The 25,976-nt window shown below is 47.7% G+C and overlaps 1 protein-coding gene across 3 annotated transcripts in view; it reads left to right on the forward strand.

Moving 5' to 3' along the window:
- SCRN3 (secernin 3) overlaps window positions 1–25,976 on the forward strand; it is a 172,583-nt gene that overhangs the window by 127,595 nt on the left and 19,012 nt on the right. Inside the window, exon 8 of one of the 3 annotated variants that reach the window (XR_015308418.1) lies at window positions 23,812–23,897. The exons of the other annotated variants lie outside the window; for them this stretch is intronic. The gene's annotated coding sequence lies outside the window, so the exon portion shown is untranslated. The remainder of the gene's footprint in view (window positions 1–23,811; window positions 23,898–25,976) is intronic. 3 annotated transcript variants of the gene reach the window in all.

Consider the following 25,976-nt stretch of genomic DNA (forward strand, 5'->3'; position numbering starts at 1 on the left):
TGAGATTCCCTTGCCATGCTGTTCGAAGAAGAGTGTATACACGCTCCCTTAAGCTATAAATTCAGGTCAGCAGATAGAACTGGTGTTTGGCTTTTGGTTTTGAACCCTAGACCACACCCCCTTCCTGTGTCTTCTTGGGGAGTTCCTGTTTTGCAATTCTAGGAGTCCTGTTTCCTTGGAGGTATTATTTTATTTTCTTTTGGCCGCCAATTGTTCTTGTTTGTTATTTATTTATTTTTTGTCAGCAGAATTGCGGGCGCGTTAGAGTTGTATACGCGGCTGCGTTCTTTTTAGGTCTCGCGTGCGACTGCAGCGCATGCGCTGAGTTGCTAGCGAGACTATTGCTGCCGCTTTGGTGCTGGAATGGAGACAGGAGGTGGCATGCGCAGACAGGAGATGTGCACGCGTATGGAGTGCACAATCTCCTGTCCGCACGTGCCACCTCCTGACTCCCTTCAGCAGAGAAACCGGCGGCACAGCGCGCATCGCGCACTTTCACTTTCCCTCCCTAGCCAGCAGGAAGATGACAAAGATGACTGCTTTGTGCATTCTGCAATCGGTAGAATTCTTTACTTTAAAAGATGCTCAAGCAGTCTTAAGTGCCAGGACTATAATACAAATTGGAGTGTGTGTATAACCAGTGGCGATTATATTAAATGGCTGTAATTCACCTGGAGGAGGAAAAATACTTAGCCGATTTTTTTTTATTGCAGGCTTTTTCCGAGAAGCTATTACATGAAAATTATATATTCCCGTCGGCTCTACGGAGATAGATTTTTGTTGTTTTTTTCCAGCCAAACTGCACTGGTTCTCGAATAGGGTCCGCGTTTATTTAGGTGCCGGGTCTATTTTCTGTCCCAGTCCAACCCCTGGTGCCGCCATCCTGGAGGGTTTCCCCGTGTGACTCAGCGCTACATCCAGCAGGTCACGTGACTGGCAGTCCGTGCTCGGCTTAAGCCACAGACCGGATGAGTCATCTGCAGCGTGGTATTGCTCAGCCTCGGCTGTGCCCGGGTGTGATAGAGGGGGAGAGGTCACGTCCACCCGGCCTGGAGCTCTGGGGGAGGGCATGTCAAGGAGGGGCAGAGGGAGTCTCCGTGAAAGCAGCGTGCCCGCGTTATCAGTATTTGTGGTGTCAGCAGTTTCTATGTGACAGCAGTGTGTGTATGTGGCAATTGTGTGTGTGCGCTTGAGTGATGGGAGACAGCAGTGTGCGTGAGGCAGGTGTGTGTGAGGGAGATATAGCAGTGTGTGTGAGAGGAAAAGACAGCAGTGGGCGCTAGGCAGGCATGTCTGTCTGAGGTAGATACAGCAGCATTTATTTATTTTATGTTTTTATTTTATGCGTTTTTATAGGGGACTTTACCCGGAGGTGTCAGAGCACTTCACAATAGGAACAGTGTGTGTGAGGGAGAGAGACATCCTCCATTTGTGTATGGGTGACGGAGAGAGGCAGCTGTGTATGCCTGAGGGAGTGTGTGTGTGCGAGGGAAAGAGAAGTGTGTGAGTGTGAGAGACATCGCTGTATATCTCAGGGAGAGAGGCAACAGAGTGAGAGAGACAGCAGAGTGAGAGAGACAGCAGAGTGAGAGAGACAGCAGAGTAAGAGAGAGACCAGTATGAGAGAGACAACAGTGTGTGTGAGAGACAGTAGAGTGAGAGATAAAGACTCAGCAGTGTGAGTGTTCCAGAGAGAGCAGGGTATGCTTGTGTGCCTACACAGTGAACTGACACACAGGAGCTAAAACAAAGAACAGCTGAACACATGTCTTGGGAGCTTCATGGAGGCAGCTGGCCCCCTTGTGAGGGAAGCAGCAAGGAGGGAATGCCCCAACCAATCAAGCGCAACTACTCACACATGACGGTCTCAAGGGGCGGGTAGGGGGCAGATTCTCTAAGTGCTGGGGTCACTGTAAGACCCAGGTCTTGAGGTCCTTGACACCCCGACAGCTGACAGGAAGCCTGTGGAAAGCATGACCCGTCCCCCAATTGAATCACCCCAACCCAGGAGCTGACAGGGAGCCTGTGGAAAGCATGAACCCCCCAATCGAGCCCCCCAGAACTGACAGGGAGCCTGTGGAAAGCATGAACCCCCTCAATCGAACCACTCCAACCCCAGAACTGACAGGGAGCCTGTGGAAAGCATGAACCCCCCAATCGAACCACCCCAAACCCAGAAGTGACACGGAGCCCGTGGAAAGCATGAACCCCCCAATCGAAGCACCCCAACCCCGGAGCGTAGAGTAAACATAGTTTCCTTAAAGTGTGCTGTGCAAGGACACCATACATATAATCAAAAGTATGGTAAAGAGTCAGGGGGAGGGACAAACACAAGAAGATGAAAGAAAGCTATTGAATGTGAAGCAGGCACAGGACAGTGACGATAACGCAAACACTGGTAACCAATGGGCGGGATGTGACCCCTTTGAGGTCAGAGTAGGTCTTCTGCAGTTTGCTCTGTCTGCTTGACGAGGCCTTAAACAAGGGCACCCTGACGCCTTCTGTGATAGTAAAAACAGGTATACCAGGTATGAAGCAACCCTAGGACCCCAGAGTCGCTGCACCCGTTGCACTATTGATAGCTGCGCCCCTGCTCCCCCATGCAGAATGTATGTCGCACCTACAACCCACGACAAGTTGCTGAAGTGCTTTGCAGATGAAGAGCACACCACGCCTGTAAATTACCCCTGCATGCAGGGACTTGAGAGAAAAGAATAGTCGGTCAGTTGATTGGTTGGGAAGTTCACGGGAACATGAAGGGTTCAATAGGCCCCACCCCTCAATCACCGGCCTCAGTGACAGGAGGTGGGGTGCCGTTATGGAACTCTTAGGGCCTGACCTATAATTCCTGTAACTTATCCATTTTATGGTACATATGGGCCAGAAGTGATGCTGTTCTCATAACCAAACCAGCATTTGCAATGCAACAGGTCTCTCGTTTGCGAGAGTTTGAACTATTTTTATTGTAAATGACATTGCCTTTTATTTATGTTTTGGTTTTTGAAATAAAAGCCATTGTCTTTGACAATGCCAATAGATCAAACTCTCGTAAATGCGGGACCTATTGCATTGCAAATGCTTGTTTTGAAATTGCGATCTTGTTTGAGTTTTTTTATGCTGTCGCGTCTTTCTTTCTTTACTCGCGGCCACGTTAGGAGTGTTATTGCAGCCGCGTCTTGCCCCTGTACTCGCGGCCGCGTCTTTGAAGTGAATTCGCGGCCGCGTCTTTGCTATTGGGGCTTTCAGTTATTGTTCCGCCTTTTCTTTCTTTTTTCCTGTGGTCGCATTTGACTTTCAGACCCGCAATTGCCTCTTCAAAGTGTCTATTACCTTTATTTGGAAAACCTCATGCACGACCATCACAGCTCATTTGTTCTCCTTTTTTTTTTATATCAAAGAACCTACATACCGGATTTCTGTATGTGTCAAATGCTTCTCACATTGAATGGATTTAATGTGCGATTGCACATCAGGATATTGAACTATTTCAGGCTCTGGAATTATCGAACACTACTACAGACTTCTACGGACTGTGAAAGGCATAGAAGTCTTTGCCTGTTTTGCCTTATTTCCTGGCAATCTTATTCCTAACACTCTGGAGATCTTCGCTGGTAAGTGGAATATTTGTCTCTGCAGAACAGGCGTGTTAATATAAAACTAAGTATGATATGGTTATGTTGGGGGAAGAAATCTCATGAGAGTTATTTTCTACTTTCTTTCTTAAGCTCATATTCTTGATCACCTCAATGACCCGAACTCCTTTAGCCCTCTGGGGAATCTAGAAGTGGTTGTTTGTTTTGGATTTGTTCCCCACATCTCCTTAGGTTAGACTTTCTATATGAGATTCACCACTTAACATATTGGGGGCTGTCTTCTGGAGTGTGGGGAGTTTCTCTCTGTTCCTGTGAATCGGGCACAGTTCCAGGTTAGTGGTTTCCGCTAGTAGTAGCTATGGCACAGCGCAGACATGCTTAACTTTGGGCAACATGTAAAATATTTAGGCAGAACCAAAAAGTAGTACCGCCCACAATACAAAACAATAAAAATCCCAAACTGAATTAGAAAAATAGAGTAAAATGTAATAAACAGAGTGACACCATAATGACAAAAATACAGTAAGGGGAACCTGAGATGTGAATTTTGACGTTTTAAGTAAAATTGCCAATAACCACAAAGCGTCAAAGATAGTCAATAATCATAGTATACGTGGACCTAGGCAAAATTTGATGCTGACCACGATTGAGGCTGAAAAAGCACTGCACAGAGGGACGTACAGGAAAGTTTGGTGGATCTTCTTGCAGGGAGGAGGTCGCAAGGGCCTGGGGACCACTGGAGTAGGGAGGGTTGGTCAGTGTTGGGGCCGGTGGGCCTGTTGAAGAGCGAACAGGCCAGCCAGGCATTGTGCGTCTTGAGGTCCTCGCTGTCAGGAGCAGGTAACTTGGAGAGGCAATCTCGGGACAGCTGGGACACTCAAGAAGTGGGCCTCTGGTGTCTCGACGTCCCTCGACGGGTGCTTACTCTGGGTGTCCGCTGTGGACTTTTTTTTTTTTTTTTTTACCATTGGTGCGTCAGTACCTCGGGTATTGGTACGCCATGGCTCCTGAAGCTCCTAGTGCCTCCAAACTTGGTGATGAGGCATATCTGACTCTACGGAGCTGTTCTTGCTTCGGTGCTGCATCGAGGTCGTCAGAGAGCAGCAAGTCGACAAACCAGACTTTACAGGATCGGTGCTTGCGGTGTGCAGGGCAGTGGTACCTTCACTTCAAGGGAGTGTCACAGCAATTTCTCAAAGGCTGGAGGCGCTCCGGGGTTCTAGGAGTCCTTTCAGCTTTCAGGAAGACACAGCAGCAGCTAGGAGCAGCAGGCAGAGTGTTGCGCCTTTTTCTTCAGCAGGGCTACAGTTCTCGAGCAGTCAGCGTTCTTTGTCCTCGTCTTCTCTTGTCCATCAAATCTGATGTTTAGGTCTTGGGGTACCACTTAAATATTTAATTCAGGGGTATTACGAGGGGAGACAGGTAGCAGTCAATGGGCTGCTTACCTTTAGGGCATCTACACCCTCTAGTGAAGGGGCACAACCCTAGCCCTGATTGAAGGTTTCTCCCCCATTCCAAGATGGTGAAATTTCAGGAGAGGGGTTCACTTTGCCTGCTCCAGCCTAGGGAGACCCTCCTCCTAATCTAACTGATTTTCTCACCTTTTCTCCCACCACCAATGGAGCAAGAAAGGAGGCTTGGCCTCTCCCACTAGCTGGAGGTTCCTGGGTTGGATTTCAAAGGCTGCATTGCTTTTGTGTTGAAATTTTTTATTGAAAAATTTTGAGATAAAAATACAGAAAGATATATATATATGCAAATAGGCAATAAATGAAATATTGATAAATGAATCATAAAACAGATATGAAAATGATATAGTTATATATAGGATAAATTGCATTGCTTTTGAAGCTTCCCGCCCAGAGAGGCTAGCTGGTTCTGGAGGTGTGAAGAACCTCCGCTCAGAATAGACTTTGTTTCTGTCCTCTGAGAGTGCTGAATTCCACCTCATGAGGTTAGTAACAAATCTGGTAGGGCAGACTGGCAAAAACAAGTCAGAAACAAGGTTTTCAGGGGACCCTCTAAAAAGGCCTACTGTGTGAATTTATTAATAAATCCATCACTGACATCAGAGAGGATTTATTAAAACAAGATGTTTCGTACCAGACATCTCAGAAATCAGTGAAGCCATCATGGAGCTAGGAAACTCATGTTGACAAGTATCCAGCCCAAATACTCTTTATGGCTTCCCTGCTCACTTACAACATCCCAGAATAGACTGGATATTGTTGGATATAGTGTACCCTGTCTTAGGGCTAAAGGCCTGCAGTATGGGTGACTTAGCCTTAGCTTATGCAGTGCATGGGGGGCATGGCACACAGGGCTGTGTGCCATGTCGAGATTTTTCTTCCACAGGACACACAACCTGCAATGGCAGAGTGCAGAAGGGTTTTTGGGGTGGCACAATCAGTGCTGCAGCCCCAGTCCCTCTTCAGTGCCCATGCCTTAAGTACCAGGGGTACCATTTCTTAGGGACTTACAGGGGCCACTGAAGTTGTACCATTGGTGGTACAGTTTTGGGAGAAGAGATCTGGCACTGGAAAAATTGATTGCTAATCATGTCAAAAGAGGCACTTTCCTACAGTGCTCATGTTGAAAACAGTGAGCGGTGCATGTGAAACATATGAGATTGTGAAAATGACAGCAAACAGGCATTGATTTCAACTGATAATAAACATGAGGAAACATTAGGAGGCTTTTACAAAATCATGTTATAAGCCAGAGACCATGAATCTAATGATTTGTGTCTACAGCATTTTGACCATCATTATTTATAGGTCATTATCAGGCCAAAAATGCACATAAATGATTGATTGCTGTCTGAAGAGTTGAAAGAGAGATTTCAAATTGGGCCTGATTAAAAACCGAGCCTTAACTAATAAAGCTCTTGGTCAATACCTGATAGTTGTTCTAGGATCTAAGAAAAGGCAAAGGAGAAGGCTGTGGTAATTCAGGGATTGGAAGGAAATAAATTAAATTAGAGCAGCTTCAAATGTCCAACGGGAGGATAATGGCACGGTGAGAACAGGCCCCAAGTGTAGGCATACTCTTCCCACTTAGGGCGACAAAACAAAAAGAAAACATGATGGACGGGATCCTGAACAAATGAAACATTCACCCCCACTCACGTATGCCCAGATGTGGGTCCCTTCTTGGCTATGCCTCCTGATTCAAGCTAGCCTGGCTGATGATGGGTGATACCCCGAAACTTGTTTCTTGTCCAGGTAGGACCAGACTTGGCAGTTGGGGCTGGACTGTTGCCATGGGGAGCAGGATCAAGACTGATTTGCATATGGCTGGGTCCAAACTAGAATGGCATGGTGAGCAAAAAAACAATACATCTGAAAGAAACACGTTAGTGTTAGATTCCTTACCTTAGAATATCCCCAGGCGTCAGTCTGGATCCGGAAACTTTTGCGTAGCAGTACCCCTGCGCGTCGGTAGGTGTCGTCTGCAGGCGTCCCCTGCGGCTCCGCGTCCGTCGTTGGCGTCGTGCGCCGTGATGACGTCGCTGGAGTATATAGACGCCGCCTCCGCGCGCTGACGTCAGTTCTTCTTTTTTCCGCGCCAGTGGACGCAGATCTGAAGAGCAGTACTCCGGTCTTTGACCAAGTTTTTTCGAGTTGTTATCACTTTGTGCCTGTTAGGATGCCTGGGTTCAAGCACTGTGATGACTGTGAGCGCACGATGTCGGTCACAGACCATCACCGCCTCTGTCTCCGGTGTCTGGGCCCCGACCACGACGTGGACTCCTGCGTCGACTGCCGGGCCCTCACCAGCAAAGCTAGACGGGAGCGGTCCCGCAAGCTACTGGAGCTCCGGGTGTCGGCCCCACGTCGGGACCGGGAGCGGTCCCGGTCCGGCCGGAGGTCGAGAGAGCGTTCGAGGGAGCGGTCGCGGGGCCGCGCCGAGCGTTCCGGAAGTCGACACCACTCGTCATCCTCGTCAGGTAAGAAACACAAGAGGTCGGGGCGTCGTCATCGTACCCCCGACTCCCCCCCGACGCTCGCGCGATGCGGCCGGGGGTTCGGGTGACCCCAACCCCGCGGCTCCGCGAGAGTCGCCGGCGCGGCCTGCCCCATACCCTCAGGTCCCTGGGCACGGTGCGACGCCTGAGGAGATAGAGGCGTTCCTCATGGCCATGAGGGCCCTGTCTCCTCCGGCGGGTTCCACGGCGCCTGCGGGCCCAGTGAACCCGTCCGGGGGCCCTAGCGGTTCTGCTGACCCTGCCTCGACGCCGTCGGATGCTCCGATTCCGGCGCCGCCGGCGGCGCCGATCGCGGCGCCGCTAGGGCCTTCGGGGTCGACGCCGGATGGACGCCCATCCAACCCGGCGCCGATTCCATCGGGGTTGCCCGCGGCTCCGCCTCCGCGCGACGCCGGTTCCTCGGTGCCGGCTTCGGGCGGCACTGGGGCTGCGGCGCCGTCCCCTTGCCTTCGCCGACGCCGGACGCGGGGCCGGACGGGCGTCGCTCGACGCCGTTCCCGGCGCCGATGGGGCCCATGAACCCCGAGGAACCGGTCTACATCGTTGACTCCGAATACGGAGAAGATGAAGAGTTCGGTGAAGGTTGGGAGGGGTCCGAGGACCCTCTGTCACGCGAGTGCCAGTATGACCCGGACTGGACAGGTGACTTGGGGGATGCCAGTGGTCTGGACGACTCTCCTAACCCTGGTTTGATCTCTCCTCCTTCCGTGGCATCGGTGGAGGGAGCTGCATATTCTGTGGTGCTGATGAGGGCTGCCAAGGCCTTACACCTTGAGCTCCCCGTCGCGGCCGTGAGGCCTAACATCCTCACCGAGGTCTTCAAACCGCAGTCATGCCCACAGGAGCCACTGCTGCCGTTTAATGAAGCCTTGTCGGACGTTCTGTTGGGCACGTGGTCCAGGCCCGCTTCAGGTGCGCCTGTCGATCGGAACGTGGCCAGGCGCCACCGTCCTTGTCCGGACGACCCCAAGTTCCTGTCTTCCCACCCCACTCCTGAGAGTCTGGTGATCCAGGCCTCGACCTCCCAGTCCGCATTCCCGTCGGCCCCACCCGACCGGGAATCCAAGAGGTATGACCAATTTGGCAAGAAGGTCTTCTCGTCCATTAGTTTGGGCCTGCGGTCTTGCAACACCGCCTGCCTCTTGGGCCGCTACACCCACTCTGTGTGGGATACGGTCGCGGAACTGCTGCCAGAATGCCCCATGGAGGTGCGGGCAAAACTCGGTCAGGCTGTGGCTGAGGGCCGAGATGCAGCGAAATATTCAATACGGTGTGGTCTTGATACGACCGACTCGCTAGGCAGAGCTATGTCGACGACGGTGGCGATTCGTCGCCACGCCTGGCTGAGATCCGCCAATTTTTCGGCAGATGTCCAGAGTACATTGATGGACATGCCGTTTGATGGCTGTCACCTGTTCGGTGACAAGGCGGACCACGCGCTGGAACGCTTCAAGGACTCCAGGGTCACGGCCAAGTCCTTGGGTCTCTCGACCCAGCGTCAGCAACCGGGTTCGTTTCGCCCCTTTCGTGGCCAAGGAAGGGGCGCCCCCACACGTGCTGCCAGCCACGCGCCGCAACAATCCTTTCAACGCGGTGGCGGCCGTGGAAACCGCCGTGGTGGCGGTCGGGGACAACGGCGGGGTCAGACCACACCCTCCCCCGCAGCATCTACCCCAAAATCCTCCTAGTCCGTGCTTTCGGCCCCATGTGACGCCAGTGGGTGGCAGGGTTCGCCATCACCACGCTCACTGGCGCACGATCACTTCGGACAGGTGGGTGCTGCAAATTGTCCGAAGGGGCTACTCCCTCCCCTTCGAGACCTCTCCTCCAGCCATGCCACCGCAGAACCACCGTGTGTCGGGGGACCACTTGACACTTCTGCAGGAGGAAGTTACGGCCCTCTTGGCCAAGGGGGCCATCGAGCGCGTTCCTGGGCCAGAAGTAGGGCGTGGTTGTTATTCCCACTACTTTCTGGTGCCCAAGAAGGACAAGGGGGGCCTACGTCCTATCTTGGATCTAAGGAACGTCAACGGCTTCCTCCGGAAGGAGAAGTTCAAGATGTTGACGTTAGCTCAGGTCTTGGCTGCTCTAGACCCGCAAGACTGGATGGTAGCGTTGGACTTGCAGGACGCCTATTTTCACATCCCCGTCCTGCCGGCCCACCGGCGTTACCTGCGGTTCACGGTAGGCCTGGAGCACTTTCAGTTTCTCGTGCTCCCCTTCGGCCTTACCAGCGCCCCACGGGTGTTCACAAAGGTGATGGCGGTGGTCGCAGCCCATCTGCGCAGGTTAGGGGTTTCAGTCTTCCCCTACCTAGACGACTGGTTGTTGAAGGCGGGCTCGCCCCAGACAGTCGTCCACCACCTTCAGATGACGGCAGACCTCTTGCACGACCTGGGGTTCTCCATCAATGTGCCGAAATCACACCTGTGTCCCTCTCAAAAGCTCCTTTTCATCGGAGCGGTTCTGGACTCGGCGCAGTTTCGGGTTTATCCTCCGGAACGGCGGGTTCAGGATATTCAGGCTTTGATTCCCATCTTTCAGCCGCTATCCCGAGTTTCGGTCAGGTTGACGCTGCGGCTGCTGGGACTGATGGCTTCCTGCATCCTTCTGGTGCATCACGCCCGGTGGCGGATGCGGGCTCTGCAGTGGGACCTGAAGTTTCAGTGGGCCCAGCATCAGAGCAACTTGTCCGACCACGTCTTGATCTCGGAGGGCACTGCGAGACAACTGCAGTGGTGGCTTACGGACCGCGATTGGGTCAGAGGCAGATCCCTCTCCCTTCCCCAACCGGAGCACGTTGTCGTGACGGACGCGTCCCTCCAGGGCTGGGGAGGCCACTTGGGAGAGGCGGCGATCAGAGGCATCTGGTCTCCGGCGGAGTCCCGGCTCCATATCAACCTGTTGGAGCTACGGGCGATTCGTCTAGCACTGAAGGCATTCCTCCCCTTTGTCAACGGGAGTGTAGTGCAGGTGTTCACAGACAACACCACCGCCATGTGGTACTGCAACAAACAGGGCGGAGTGGGGTCGTGGACCCTTTGCCAGGAGGCTCTGTGCCTCTGGCAATGGCTGGAACGTCAGGGCGTGACTCTGACGGTTCAACACCTGGCAGGTTCTCTGAACGCCAGGGCGGACGAACTCAGCCGTCGGTGCTCGATGGATCACGAATGGCGTCTGAACTCGGACGTGGCGCAAGGCATCTTTCTGCAATGGGGAGAGCCTTGGTTAGATCTATTCGCCACAGAAGAGAACGCGCAATGTCATCAGTTCTGCGCGTTGGAGTTTCCAAGACGGCACTCGCACGGCGACGCCTTTCGGCGCGAGTGGAGTTGCGGTCTGTTATACGCCTTTCCGCCTATACCACTTCTGCCCAGAGTGCTGAAGAAGATCAGGCGCGACCGGGCCCAAGTTATCCTTGTGGCTCCGGACTGGGCTCGAAGGTACTGGTATCCCGAGCTACTCAGCATGTCAGTCGGTCCCCCGATCCGCCTGCCCCTTCAGGAGGACCTTCTGTCGCAGCAGCAGGGGACGGTCCTCCACCCGAACCTGTCCAGTCTCCACCTCCATGCTTGGAGATTGAGCGGCGGCAGTTGAGGCCATTTGACTTGCCTCCTGAAGTCTGTGATGTTATTCTGGCAGCCAGGCGTCCCTCCACTAAGTCGGTATACGCCTGTCGGTGGAACAGATTTGTGGCATGGTGCACAGCAAAGGCTGTGGATCCTCTTTCTGCCCCTCTTTCGGAGGTTCTTCTGTTTCTTCTTTCTCTTGCCCAGCAGGGCTCTGCTCTGGGCACTATCAAGGGCTACCTTTCTGCCCTTTCAGCCTTTTTGAGGCTTCCTGATCAGCCTTCTTTGTTCAAATCCCCGATTGTAACTCGTTTCTTGAAAGGCATCACTCACATGTTTCCACCTGTTCCGTTTGTGATGCCTCAGTGGGATTTGAACCTGGTTCTAACTTTCCTGATGTGTGCTCCCTTTGAGCCCCTTCATTCTTGTCCTCTCCGTCTCCTGACTTTAAAGACGGCTTTCCTGGTTGCCATCACCTCTGCCAGGAGAGTGAGTGAGCTCCAGGCTCTTTCTGTCCAACCTCCTTTCCTGTCCATTCATCCTGATAAGGTGGTTCTGAGGACTAGACCTTCTTTCCTGCCCAAGGTTGTTTCGGCCTTTCACATCGGGCAGTCCATCACCCTCCCATCCTTCTTCCCGCCTCCGCATCCTTCGAAGGATGAAGAGTGGCTCCACCGTCTGGACCCAAAACGTGCGCTTTCATTCTACATGGATCGCACACGCCAGTTCCGGGTGGATGACCAACTGTTTGTTGGCTACGTGGGTGCGAAGAAGGGACGGGCGGTTTGTAAACGAACCATCTCTCGATGGGTCGTCCTCTGCATCAAAGCGTGCTACTCTTTGGCTCGGAAGGAGCCTCCTGTTGGGCTGAGGGCCCATTCCACTCGGGCCACGGCGGCTACTACTGCCCTGGGCCGGGGAGTCCCCTTGCAGGACATTTGCCAAGCGGCTACGTGGGCCTCGCTGCACACATTTGCGAGGCACTACTGCCTGGACAGTCAAGTCCGGAGGGATGGCTTCTTTGGCCGTTCTGTCCTCCAGGACTTTCTGGTGTAGTATTGTATTGGTTCGCAGACCCACCACCGGGGTTGGTATTGCTGGGGTATGTATTCTAAGGTAAGGAATCTAACACTAACGTGTTTCTTTCAGATGAACAAGTTACTTACCTTCGGTAACGATATATCTGTAAGAAACATTAGTTAGTGTTAGATTCCTTACCGAACCCACCCATCCTCCCCGTTCTGCGAACTGATACCTAGGGTTAAGGTCATCCCTTTCAGGGCCCTAGTTTTACATGGCACCAGTGTTGGTTCTCTCATGGCTCTGCGTCTCCTGGCGCGGAAATGCTGTGTGCAAAGAACTGACGTCAGCGCGCGGAGGCGGCGTCTATATACTCCAGCGACGTCATCACGGCGCACGACGCCAACGACGGACGCGGAGCCGCAGGGGACGCCTGCAGACGACGCCTACCGACGCGCAGGGGTACTGCTACGCAAAAGTTTCCGGATCCAGACTGACGCCTGGGGATATTCTAAGGTAAGGAATCTAACACTAACTAATGTTTCTTACAGATATATCGTTACCGAAGGTAAGTAACTTGTTCATTTTATCCCAAACTTGGGACTACGGGTGAATGTTTGATCTGTTCAGCATTCCGTCCATCATCTGTTCCTTTTGCACTTCTGACATTTTCCCAATCATTTTAAGCCTACATCCTATATCCCATGTGACATGATTAGATGTAGCTGGCAGTTGGTCTTTGCGTTTACTCCCAGACAGTGAGACAAAGGGGGAATAGGTGTTTTTCAAGATAGGCCATCTGTTACTTGATGGGGGGATAAGCTGTCACCTACCACACTTTACATCAGAAAGGTTGTACCTTAGCGCACTAACAATGGGTTTCACACTAGTCTTTTGTGCCCCCTGACAAGCTGGGGCCAGGCAGGGTGGCAGGCAATTCCAGATTCCTCTGTAGGGGGAGGAGTCTAGAAACATTTCCCACTTCAAACCTAGGACCAAGTATAAATATTGGAGAATAGACCCAACTCTTCAGTACACCTCTGCACCTGTGGAAGACTCAAAAAGACTGCTGTGCAGCTCTACCACAAAAAGAACTGCTACTTTGCTACCTAAAAGAGAAGGACTGGACCTGCACCTTGAACCCAGGCCCACCTGAGTGACTTATGTTTCACCCTGACAAGAAAGGTGGTTGCTGCTTGAGTTAGATTTCACTCCCCTGAATTAGTAATCCAATTTTCTACAGCTAGCATTCACTTTCTCATTACTAGCCGGTCCAAGATCTTGGAAAGCCAGCCCGCAGAATGTGGGTATGGAGTTTTTGCTTTAGTGTGTTGCAATCACTGCTTAATTTAAGCCTGTGTTTTCCAGTGCTCAGCACAGGCACTTAATCATCAACTCCGGTGCTTTTCATGAGCACCGGTTAACCGCTTCCGTGCGGCGCAGATTCTTCCCCGGTGCTGGACATTCCAGAACAGGGTGCGGTCGTGACGGAACCATTCCATCATCAGCACAGCTCAACCGTGACTGATGACGGAATGGTTCCGTCACCAGCATCAAAGGGGTTAAGGACACATTTATTCTTGGTAGGTACAGGGAGATTTAGTGATATTCCCAGAATCACAGGATGTTGAGCCGATTCGAGACTTGAACCGGGTTCCCCAGTACGAAGTCGGTAGCTCTGGCCATTACGCCATATCCTCTCCCCATTTTCAGGCTCAATAGCTGGTTCTAAAAGGAGAAATGGACTGGTGCAAGCTGCTTCCTGGCTAGAACCTAGCACTTTTTTTTTTTCAAATTAACAACTGGTTGCAATAATATGTTTTGCTGTGGGAAGGGCTATGACTAAAAGTTTTCTTCTTGTGAGATGTAAAGTGAATACTGACATAATTGGAATTCCCAGGTATGCAACTTCTGGGATTCTAAGGAGAGTGATGGTGTAAATCTCACCTATTATGTGTAACACTTCCTCCCTGAACATCCATGGTTTTAGGCACCACCAAGTCAGATGTATAAAAGTGCCCTATTCCTGGCATTCCTTCCAGCAAAATCTGATTTTTATTTACCCCTTTTAATTCCCTGCCTGTGGCCTATCCGTTGTCCTCATTGGAGAAGTCCATACCAGGTCTCTCGCAATGTTTTTGAGCTGGTGTTAACTCTTCACCACTCACTGTAGTCAGCAATGTATTAATGTCTGAGACTGCCTGTCTGCTGTGGTCCTGATGTACTAACCATTTGAGTGAGGGTCCCTTGTCGTCCCAGCCCTGATCTTGGGGAAGGTTATGCATTGTTGTAAGTATTATTACAGTTAATGGGGTAACCCAGTAACCCTCAAAACCTGGGAATTATCAAAAAGAACTACAAGTGGTTCTGCCGGGGGACAAACCACTTGTAGTTCTTTTTCATTCTTGTAAGTAAGCAGGGCAGGAACCACTGTGTTTCTGAAAGGAAAAGTTACTTTTCTTCGGTAACAATATATCTGGTAGAGACATGGTCTAGCCGCAGATTCCTTAGCTTAGAATTTCCCCCAGGGTGCCAGTCTGGATCCGGGGAGGGTGTGCAATAGCGCTCAACAGAGTCTCCTGATGAAGGTCTTGCTGAAGCCCCAAAAGGATGTCGAATAGTGACTCCTCGAAGGGCAGTAAAGAATCAACGTTAGTGCCGTCTTGATGGAGCAGATCCAACAAAGGACCCAAAGGAAGACACACAACCTGGGGCTGGAACTTCAAAATGTTAGCAGCCCTACTAATGACACCAGCAAAAGACGCACTAGCCTCTGTCGCTATTCTGGGGAGTGACAGTAAATCATAGGTAAGGGACGGTTGAAGACTAACATGCCCTTCAAGGCTCAAAGGACCTCCTGTCCGAGTCTGGCCAAGAGTATCCAAATGCTCAGCCCCACCAGTATTTGCAGAATCCTCTTGCAACACTGGGGAACAATTGGAAACAGTAGTGGCCGCATCCTCTATTTGTGGAGGTGCAAGAGCCTCAGTAAATGTAAATGTAAATGTACATGTATTTATATAGCGCAAATCGCCCACATCGCAGGCATCTATGCGCTTGCTTAGGGAACCCGTCCTGGTATTCCCCTGTGAGATACCCCGGCAGGGTATCCACAAGGTGAAAGCCAGGCATCCCGCCGCGAGGGGCCGTTGTGGAGATTAAGCAAGCTATTGCCCAGAGTCGCAGAGTGTGAACCTGTGAGTCGAGTAGGCACCGGAGCGAGAATTATCGAGTCCGTGGAATTATTGAGCCCAACCCCCGTCGGGGCGGGGAATTGAACCCTGGTCCAGGGCCGATCTCAGCTTCCGCCTCTAACCCCTGAGCCACACTTCTCAGTGACAGGAAATGGAGTTTCCGGCACCGACCGACGTAGAGGCGGTGTCATGTCGACGTCCACCATCAGGGTTGTCTCCTTCAAACTGCATCGGGATGACTTTGTGTCGACGTCTACCGCTAAGGATGACTGCGGTGTGGAATGGGGTTGAGGGGGAGACAAGTCCTCTGCTGCGGGCGCCACTGGAGAAAATAACATAAAGCCCCACCGGACTGTTTTCTGATCGCATAACTGGGCTGAGTCCTGAGGTCCTAACAGGAAATTATGCAAAGAAGTAGGGGACCCCCTCTAAAAGGTATATTTTTAGGTCAGGGAGAAGAGGGGGAAGTCAACAACACACCAAAAAAAACTCCCTCGTGACCTCTATTTCTTTTTCAGTGATTCAATAATGAATTCAAATAAGGGCTGATAATAAAGTAAACCAAAATAAAGTCTGTGAACATGTACACATTTATATTGCAGGGGTACTGCTGAAGATTCTCCGGTCCAGACTGGCGCCTGTGGGAAATTCTAAGTTAAGGAATCTGCGGTTAGATGTCTCCATCAGATGTTAACTTCATACATTAGATGTTGGCTGCTAATGGTTTTCCCCTCCTGTGCTGATCCTTATCGAACCCCATTGTTCATGACGAGCTCAGCTCGTCGTAAGCACAGCTCCACTGTGCCTCATGATGAGCTGAGCTACCCAGAATGATCTAGTGTAATACAGCTCATCTCACTCCACATTGTGAACCATTTGTCTTTAGAGGGCTTTGTAAAGTCAGATTTTGACCAAATATTTTGTCCCACAACCCAATGTGGCTCATATTGGTACCAGCGTTGTATATCATCTTAGGGCTCGGCCAACTAGCCAGCCAGAGGACCGTCCACAATGGCTATATTTGATTGTTTGGTCGATGAAGCATCAGCGTTTCTCCGTTTTGCTATAGGTACATTCTGGTATGACCAGAACAGTACCTTTTTGAAAGTAGGCTCAGAAATTTGGGATGGCCTATCTTCCCATTCATATGTTGAAGGTCATCAGGTACTCCAGATAAATTATTGGTTACCATCTGTTGCTTTTTGAGGTTCAGATGGGGACTGCTACAGAAATGAATTAAATGAGCTTTTGAACATTGGGATGAAATTCAGCTAGAACATTTCAGAAGTGGACGAAGTGAGTTATATCTAGAGGCACATGATGGAACTATCATTTAAAAAATGTCTTCCAAACCTGACCTAATTTATTCTCTTATTGCTTTGTGTGTGGTTGAGTAATAGCTACATCATATGGGGAAGCAGGCATTACAACGCAATGCCTTTACAATACAATACAGTACAATTTATAGAGCGCACAGCTACCTTCAAGGAGGCGTCCCGGCGCAAGAGGAAAAGATCACCCAGAGAGCAGAGCAGAAAAGAGGCTTGCGGATGGCTAAACCAGGATTGAAAAGAGAGTTTTTAAGGACTTTCTAAAAACAGTTTAAGACAGGCTGCTTCTCACATTAAGAGGAAGTATATTCCACTGCTTAGTTGCCAAGAAGGTGAAGGATTTGCCTCCTTTTTTGGCCCTGTAAATACGAGGGATTTGGAAACGTTTGTGATTATTGTATCTTAAGGCTCTCTCCTGTGTATATGCTTTGAAATGGCTTCTAAGATAAAAAGGGTCCCTGTGGTTAAAGGCCAGGATCAGAGCTTTAAACAGGATTCTCTTGTTTACAGGAAGCCAGTGGAGAGCACGTAAATGACCAGACACCGAGATTTAAAACCGGATCTTCAGAATCAGCCGGCCAGCAGCGTTCTAAATGGTGTGAGGGCACTCAATTAAAAAGTCCGGGAGGCCCAAGTAGAGACTGTTAGAATAGTCCAACCTAGAGGTTATTAAGGCATGGGCGATCATCTTGCGATGTTCTACTGGAATGATATGCAGCATCCTTCTCAGAGCTCGGATGGCGAAAAAACAGGTGGAGGATAAAGACTCAACCTGGGGCTTGAAGGTCAGGCCTGAGTCAAATTTCACTGCAAGGTTTCTAACACACTGGGACAGGATTGGGGGGAACAACCAACTTTGATGGCCACCAAAGATTGGGTGAAGGGGTGAATTTAAGACTGAAAAAAAGAACCTCAGTCTTGTCAGAGTATTAGGTGGGTAAGGGTGTTTGTACGGGTTAGGGGTGGGTAGGGATATAGGTATACGAGTGAAATGTCCAACTAACTATAACACCCCTAAAACATATGTTTTTGTCAGTGAATTTCTAAGGTTTTTTAAATGCTAATTCCTAACTATAACATGTCTGAAACCTATAGTTTTTTTCTGTGAATTTCAAAGGTTTTGTAAATGACAATTTTTAAATGTATTAATTCTTATGTTTATTTTTTTTTATACTGATTTTTTTATACTATTTATTTTTAGATACTTTATTTTTTAAATTACATTATAATTATATTATACATTACAATCCAAAATATACTTTCTCAGAATAAATTACTTTACTTTAAATACTTTGCAAATAGGCAATAGAGTTTTAAGTACAGTAGTTTAACTGTGTTGCAATGGGCAACACAATTTCAAACCCAATGCAACATTGAGCTGAATGGGAATTTCTAGTTAAATGCAATTAGTTACTTTATGGATTACTTTTCTACCCACAGGACTTGATCCTAGAGTCAGTCCTGGGACATCTCATGTAAACAGTTGAGTAAAAGCGTTTTGGTTACAGTAATGATTTTTAAGGAGTATTATTGTATTTTAAAAGTTGACACTTCAAAACTTTTTCACATAGAATCACCAATGTTATCCTATGGGTGGAAATTCACTTAGCAAGTAAGTAGTGTTATAATGACTTTTTCTTACTCGGTGGTGGATCCTGGATCCAGCACTGGTGCATCTCCTGTCAACAGTTGAAATAATTCGTTTAAGTCATAAAGGCGATTTCTTTAGGAATATTTGTAGTTTGTGAAAATAGACACTTAGAAACTTTTCTGGTGAAAACCAGGCAATGGATTCCTATAGAAGGAAATACAAGTTACTTGTAAGTATGGTTAGAATTACTTTTCAGGGTCCGTGCTGGGCTAAAAGATGCAGCACCGAGGTCTCTCCTGATATCAGGTGAGTAAATCTGAATTCGTAGTACATCCAGTAAGTGCCACAGAGCTGCGTAGCAGAAAAATGTAAAAAGGGGTACGGCCTGCACCACCTCTCTGCAACACAGCGCAGTGGCGCTTCCTGGAAGCACCTGCTCTCTCTTCTAAATAGGAAAGCAGTTTGCAATGGCAGGGTGGGAGCCGCAAGGCCCCCCCCTCCCATCATTTGAAAAGCCTCGGGGGTGGTGGTCCCCGGGACTTGGGGGTCCATAACGGACCCCCAAAATAAAGATGGAGTGCCCCGGGGAGGTGGTGATCCCCGGGGCGTGTGGGGGGTGGGGGGGACTTAAGCCCTCCCCACACAGGTTTTTTATTTTAAAAAAAAGCCCCGCTGGTGGCGGTCCCCAGGGCAGTGTGGGGGGATTGGGACCCCCTCCACACTTTTTTCTTACTATTGCCCCCAGTATTTGGCCCTCCCGGGGACAAATTACCATATTTACAGGGAGACCGCGTTTATTTTTTTTTCTATTGCTAGGATGCGCGGATCGTACGCGCATCCCGCGATTTAAAAAAAGAAAATGTTTTTTTTGGCCATGAGCAGGCCTAGGGGGTCAGGGTGTTTCTACCCTGCCCCCTTTTCGCGTTTTGCAGGATTTATTTTTGGTTTCTTGTGCCTCAGTTCTACCGAGGCACAAGATGGCTGCCAACACTTCCTGATTTTGGCAGTTGTCAGCCAATTAGCATTGAGCTCATGCACGGCAGGGTGCTTGTAGGCTGCGCGAGGGTACGCGGATAGATACTCGGATCCACCGCGCCCATAGATATATAAGCGACTTTAACTGTCATTTTCTCAGGAACTACTGAATGGATTTACACCAAATAAGCAAAAGGCACGAGTCTGAACTGAGGACTACCAAATTTGGTGTAATTACGTTCAGCCGTTCGGGCTGTAGCCGTGGCTAAAGGTCCTATGGGAAATTGCATGGGGAAAACATGTTTTGGGACCCCATTTTTTCTCGGCTCCCGCTTGACCAATCACCCCCAAACTTTCAGGGAAGGAGCGGAACTGAACAAAAGTTTGGAAAATTTCACTCACATTCATCAACCGGCGCCAAAGTTATTCCAAATAGAATGTTGCGGATTTCCTATGGATAATAGGTCCTAACTATAACTACCTTCTGGCGGTCGCCAGTAGGATATGGCTATGTATGTATATATGTATGTGTGTATATATATATATATATATATATATATATATATATATATATATATATATATATATATATATATATATATATATATATATATAAATATATCCATATCCTACTGGCGGTCGCCAGTAGGTATATATAGTTAGGACCTAGTTACCATAGGAAATCCCCAACATTCTATTGGGAATAACTTTGGCGCCGATTGAGGAATCTGCGTGTAATTTTCTTTAAATTTGCTCATCTACGCTCCGCTCCTTCCCTGAAAGTTTCGGGGGGATTCGTCAAGCGGGGGCGAGAAAAAAGGGGGGTCCCAAAACGTGTTTTCCCCATTTTAATTTCTATAGGGACCTTTAGACACGGCTACAGCCCAAACGGCTGAACGGAATTACACCAAACTTGCCAAAATGGTAGGGACAGGTATGCAGTAGTGCCTTTTCTTGATTTGGTGAAAATCCCTCTAGTAGTTGTTGAAAAAATTGAATTGAGCAAATTATATATCTATATGCGCTCAACATTCTATTGGGAATAACTTTGTTGCCGATTGAGGAATCTGCGTGTAATTTTCCAGAATTTTCGCCAGCTCTGCTCCTTTCCTGAAAGTTTCGGGGGGATCCGTCAAGCGGAGGCCGAAAGGGGGGGGGTCCCAAAACGTGTTTTCCCCATGTTAATTTCCATAGGGACCTTTAGACACGGCTACAGCCCGAACGGCTGAATGGAATTACACCAAACTTGGCAAAATGGTAGGGCCTGGTATGCACATGTGCCTTTGCTATGTTTGGTGAAAATCCCTCCAGTAGTTCTTGAGAAAATTGAATTTGAAATTTTTCAAATGGCATTTTCTATGGGACCTTTAGACACGGCTACAGCCCGAACGGCTGAACGGAATTACAACAAACTTGGAAAAATGGTAGGGACAGGTATGCAGTAGTGCCTTTTCTATATTTGGTGAAAATCCCTCCAGTAGTTGTAGAGAAAATTGAATTTGAGCAAATTATATATCTATATGCGCTCACCATACGCGCACCATACTCGTATGGTACGCGTACCGTACGCGTGCGTGCGCGTACCCTTACGTGCGCGAGCGAGTTTCTGATTGGCTGGCAGTCGACTGTCAACATTCCAAACTGTCCAAACCAGGAAGTGTTGGCCACCATCTTGTTTTTCAGGAGAACTGAGGCACAAGAGAGCCCAAAATAAGAGTGGAAAACACGAAAAGGGGGCAGGGTAGAGACCCCCCAACCGTCTAGCCCTTCTCAGGGGATCCCAGAAGTACCCCGCAATTTAAAAAAAAAATGTGCTTGGTGGTCCTTCTGGGACCCCATGAGAAGGGCTAGGGAGTCAGGGGGTCTCTACCCTGCCCCCTTTTCGCGTTTTCCACTTTTGTTTTGTGCTCTCTTGTACCTCACGTCTCCTGAGAAACAAGATGGCTGCTCAGGTGGTCCCAGAAGGAAAATAACATATATAAACGTTATCCGCTAATAGAATTAGCATTTACAAAACCTTTGAAATTTATTGAAAAAAAATATAGGTTTCACGCCTGATATAGTTAGGAATTAGCATTTAAAAAACCTTGCAAATTCACTGAAAAAAACATAGGTTTCAGGCCTTATATAGTTAGGAATTGGCATTTAAAAAACCTTGCAAATTCAGTTAAAAAAACCATAGGTTTCAGGCCTTATATAGTTAGGAATTATCATTTAAAAAAACATTGAAATTGCTCCTATATATTTAGTTGTACTAACTATATTTCGCGCACCCGCAATCCACTGCTGATGATGTCACATATTACATCATTCATGACATGGTCAGTGACATCACTGATGACATCACTGATCACATCACTGATGATATCATTCATGTGATAATACGATGCACCTCCTCACACTCTTATATAACCTTTGATACACCCAGTGTTAAATACAGACTACCATTCTTGAAACCATTGACACACCAATACCAGTTACTACATACGCACTCACTGATTCCTAGGTCTACACACACATTCACTCATTCAGCCATAGAATCACTCATACATATAGTCACTCATCAATACAACACTATTATATGCACTCCTACACCTATACAGACACTCACACACTACCACTCATCCATGGAGTTACTCACACACCTAGTCAGTAATGTAAAGAATCAATCACACTTCCATTTCCTCAACTGTACAGTTATACACACAACACCTTACGTATTCAAACATATACTAACACATACTTACTCTCTTATACAATCACTGATACAAGTACACAATGATCCATACAGCCACTCGCACATTCACTGGCTCTCATGTATAGTCATTTATATATGCCAACTCTCACATGCACTGTGTTTTACATATGTACTTACTTGGACATGTAGCACTGAGATATCCATTCACTCACCAGCACACCCATGCACACAGTTAACCGCCCATATAGCTGTTTCACATGCACTCTTTAACTCCTACACCTAGTGAATCAACTGCTCACACATCTATGCACAGAGTCACACACCTCCCAGCCACCCACACACACACACAATCTCCCATTCAAATACTTGGGCAACCAATCAATAACCCATATAGCCACTCATATAGCTACTGCTCAACACATGCAGCAGCTTACACAACAACAGACATACTGATGCACACATTCAGACAGTTTAGTCACTAACCCATGCATTTAGTAAGACACATTTAATCACTCACTCACTCATACAGTCAGTCACACACCTACTAAATCCTTCATCCAGACACTTCTACATCCACTCATTCTTCAATATGTAAAACATATTTAAACTTTACAGAAACACACAAATGAGATGTCATCACTGATGTCATCAGTGATGTCACTGACCATGTCATGAATGATGTAATATGTGACAGCATCAGCAGTGAATTGCGGGTGCGCGAAATATAGTTAGTACAACTAACTATATAGGAGCAATTTCAATGGTTTTTTAAGTGAATATATATGTGTGTATATATATATGTATATGTATATATATATATGTATATGTATATATATATATATATATATATATATATATATATATATATATATATATATATATTCACATACCTGTATACTTAGCTTGTGTTGTAAAGGCATCTGCGTAGTTAAGGCTTGCGCTGTACAGGCATTGCGTGGTAATAGATGTTTGGTAAAGGCATGCATGTGTCAAGTCATACAAGCCATGATTAGAACAAAACAGAGGTGGCATAACACAGTCTTGTCAGTCCTCTTTCTAATGTCAACACCTACCTACCATTTTTTCTGACTTCAGCAGCTGCCGGCAGGTAGCTTGCGTCACCCACATCTGGTATTGAGGACTCGCCTACCCACTCCAATATCACTCCAGAAACTCTCAGCTAATGCATTCAAAACTCTTATTATGGCTAATGTGACCTAGATAAAGTGGTTTTGTGTGTATGAGACCATATTTATGACCTGGAATACCTTGATATTATTTTCTTCCTATATGCACATGATAATGCCTCTCTGGTCACTGTTAATTAATGCCGGCTTTAGTACAAGTGGCGCAACAATCCGTTTTGCTCATCTACCCCTCGCTCGCACCTCTGGACCTCCTCCTCGGATTCCCTGACTACCACCGGGCAAAAGTACCCTTTATCTCTGCATAGCCCCTCTCTCACACATACATTGAATTTTTTTTAAAGTACTAGTAAAGGCTGGCTTTAGTAATAAGAATGTATATCTACCCAAATGAAAGCTTTTTTTTTTTTTTTAGCAACATTAGGAATAGATAATGAAAGACGGGGGGAAAAACATATTGTCCTAACCATTTTATGCAGCTTGTTTGCAGCTCTTTGATTACAGTTCCTAAAAGTCACTGTTGTATACTACGGTTATATCTTATGTACTGTAGTAACAATAAGATCTCTGTGACGAAAGCAGTAATCCACTCAGCTATCTATGCAATTTGTAATTTTCATTGTAGGTATTCTTTGCAGTAGGCATATTCACTGGTGCTACTTAATGCCACTAAAAAAAAATCGGATCTCTCCCTCTCTCGCCAACAGGGACATTAATCACAAGTTATCTTGACATTTTATTGCTGCCTGAAAGCTGGATGCACAAGGACCTCTGCAGAGGATGCTTTGAAATCGTAAGTTGTTACTAAGGACAGTGCCCTATGAGGTCAGCATCCAGAGTGCCGCACCAGTCGTACCGCCCTAAAGCTAGCCCTGTTGTCAACTCGTTGAGGCCTCAGGGGTTTAAGTGGGGTGGTAACAAACCTGTAAAGATTTGAATGCCCAGACTAAAAAGAAAGATAGGTCTTTAGGAGTTACAAAGAGTCTTTGTCTAGTCTCTAGATTATTGAAGTGGTGGCTTACTGCATGGTGCTGGTGCACTGTCCTTTGCTACCAACTAGTTGAGAGGTCACTGAGGATCTGGGCCAAAGCTCTTCTTAATTCCTTAGAGAGGAGTGTAGGAAATAAGCCAGGACCAGAGGCCTTTGCTAATTTTAGATTAGAGATATCTGCGATTAGCTCAGCAGTTGCTGTAGGTTCTACCCAAGACTCTTCTCGGGTGGTAGTTAAGTGTTAGTAATTTTGGAGAGTTTAAATAAGTTTTTATTTTCTATTTCATTTCTGGTAAACTGACATCTTTTAAATGGGTAATTAACTTGGGATTTTCTCTTCCAAACTATAATAATGCTATAAAACAATGGCTGAAGACCAAATTACATTCAGAAATTCCCGACATTGTGCCTTACATTTTGCATTTGTGAGTCTTTTTTGAGTTCTACCAAGAATTGCTAGTATCCACCATGCTGAAGCATCCTCGTTGATCCTGCACTGTATGGGATGGTAATGTCTTGTCCCTCCCCATCATGCTGATCGCAATGCGGAGTCTGCGTTAGTGTTTCATTACTTGGGGCTGCGAGGCCCCCACATTAGCTCAGCCAATGCTATATTTTTCTATGGAGTTGATTTGGGATCACTGAGCCGTCACGTTTCAGCCTTTTCTCTTAGCAAATGATTTAAACCACCATTAACCAAGGGAGTAGGTTCTTTTTTCGTTGAGGACTTTTCCTTGGTCGGAGTAAGAGCTGGAGAGAGAGAAAAACCAATATGTCAGTTGTGCTCGGTGCCAGGCTACAAATTGTACGCACTCAGTTTTTAATTTTTTTTTATTGAGAGCCTTATCATGCATCAGTCACACTAACTGAACCACTCTATAAAAGTTTAGGGATTGTGCGGCGGACGAAAAGGCTCCTCCCACAAGCATATTATGAAGGAATGAGGCTCGACACTGTATTTTAAGACACCAGTTGTGTGCTCTCCGTTATGCCAATTTTAGCAGATCAGGACTGAGGTGCATTGTTGTCTAGGGTCCCAGTGCTGCCTCAAGCCCAACCCCTACTGTTGTATTCAGTAGCTTGGTGTTTGCTATGTATCTTATTGTATTTTTTTCAGGATCTTTTCCCTCCTTTTGTCCCTGGTCTCATTTCCCCCATCCCACGTGTCCTTCCAGCTCATTAATCTCTTTGTTCCTTAGGATTCCACGTGTGCCTGACAGTTGGTGAGAGGCCCTCCTGACAAGGTTTTGGTGATGACTATACTGACCATAAACCTTTGAACTAACGCACTAGCTTGTGCTCCTCCTTCCTTCACAACACCTTCCCATACTATTTCATGTTGGGGAGGATTGAGTGTAGGCTTGTCTAAATCTGTCCGAAATTTCTATTAACAATACTTTGAACAAGCATGTATAAAGTCAGTGATTTTGGAGAGATATAACATTCAATATGCCAGTTAGGCAGCTCAGCTACACAAATGTACTATCCTCAACATCTGTGCACCATACTTACTTTTGCACACTGAAGCGTGCTTTCTTTGTGATGACGCAGAAAGTGAATCCTCCAGTGCATTACAATTGGCAGCTTACTTATGCAGTTGTTTGCCCCTGGTGGTAACAGAAACTGTATTCTAACCTTTGATTTAAGATACATCCTGTGTGCTACTCAGTCTAGAAAATGTATGTGTGAAATGTTTGCTGTGAGGTGAGATGAAACTATGGGCAGTTCAAGAAATGTAATTTGAGTGGTATAGTCTTTACTCTTGGCGAGTAAGGACTAATCCACTCTTCTTCCTTCATAGTTTATACGTCCTCCCCTTGGGGGAGGCATAATAAAGAAGTATCATAAGGAGTTGGAGTCCTGTCTCATGCCTATAATTGG

Source organism: Lissotriton vulgaris, chromosome 2_1, assembly GCF_964263255.1.
Source record: "Lissotriton vulgaris chromosome 2_1, aLisVul1.2, whole genome shotgun sequence".
NCBI lineage: Eukaryota > Metazoa > Chordata > Amphibia > Caudata > Salamandridae > Lissotriton > Lissotriton vulgaris.